This window comes from Etheostoma cragini, chromosome 13, assembly GCF_013103735.1.
Source record: "Etheostoma cragini isolate CJK2018 chromosome 13, CSU_Ecrag_1.0, whole genome shotgun sequence".
Taxonomy (NCBI): Eukaryota; Metazoa; Chordata; class Actinopteri; order Perciformes; family Percidae; genus Etheostoma; species Etheostoma cragini.
The window spans coordinates 25,964,308-25,965,533 of record NC_048419.1 but is presented as its reverse complement, the minus strand read 5'-3'; the positions used below and the strand labels follow the sequence as shown (position 1 = coordinate 25,965,533).

General features: G+C 46.8%; 1 pseudogene; it reads right to left on the bottom strand.

The window, feature by feature from the left end:
• Positions 1 to 545: 545 nt before the first annotated feature.
• LOC117956048 overlaps positions 546 to 1,226 on the bottom strand; it is a 4,847-nt pseudogene continuing 4,166 nt past the window's right edge.

The window sequence follows — 1,226 nt, the reverse complement described above, 5'->3', positions numbered from 1 at the left end:
TGGTTTCCTAGCCTTGTTTCCTCTCCTTAGCCGTGGTTTCCTAGCCTTGTTTCCTCTCCTTAGCCGTGGTTTCCTAGCTGCTATTGGACCATGAAAGCCTGATCCAGTCTCCTCTTACCAGTTGTTCTAGAGATGTTCTGCTGCTAGAACTCTGTGTGCTATCTATGAAGGTAAATATGGTGCAAAAGTGGGAGCGCGCGGATGCGATGTGAGCACTTGTGAAATGGGACATGAGAGCTTGTGAAAAAGATCTGTACTCGTGTTTTTTTCACTTGAGTCACTTTTCCAGTACAACCACAACTAAATGATTACAACCTCTCGTATCTGTCGCTGCAGTGTGCTCTCTCGCATCACACAGCGGCGAGTCTGCACTCTCCAGTTTTGAAACACTTCTTGTGATACATTTGGTGCAAAACTAATTTGGACCTGAGAGCTTTGGCTAACAAGCAGCCAGCCCGCTTCTAAATACTGTAAATACATTTTAATCATCTCAACACTTATAACAGTCCAACTGAACTGTGCTCCGGGGGGGGGCTGTTCCTCTGCTACCGGTTCTGGAGCTCTCCGTGTCCCGCTGTAGACCAGATCACATCGAGGTTGGCAGCGGAGCTTTCTAGCGATGTTTCCATGCTGTCCGAGCCCCACTGACGGTGGCCCGTCTGCAGGACCTGGAGCTCCCCGCCAGTGTTTCAGTTGGACTGTTAAAAAGTGTTGAGATAATTAAAAGGTATTGTATTTAGAAGCGGGCTGGCTGCTAGTTAGCTAACACTAGCTTTCATGCTACATAAATAAGCCGGACAGAGTTGTCCCTCATCAGGCGATAAAAACCCTGCTGTCCCCTGGCGTCCTGTTACAGACTAAGTCCACAGGTCCAAATTAGTTTTTCACCAAATGTATCGCAAGAAGTGTTTCAAAACTGGAGAGCGCAGACTCGCCGCTGTGTGATGGAGAGAGCACGCTGCAGCGACAGATACGAGAGGTTGTAATCACTGAGTTGTGGTTGTACTGGAAAAGTGACTCAAGTGAAAAAAACACACAAAAAACACGAGTATAGATCTTTTTCACAAGCTCTCAAGTCATATTTTACAAGTGCTCACATCATATCTGCGCTCTCTCACTTTTGCACCATATTTACCTTCATAGCTATCATCTGCTTCTAATCTGAGCTGATGTAACTTGTGATTTTTGAGGCTGGGTTCTCTGGGTCTTCCTTCCCTGGGAGGGGG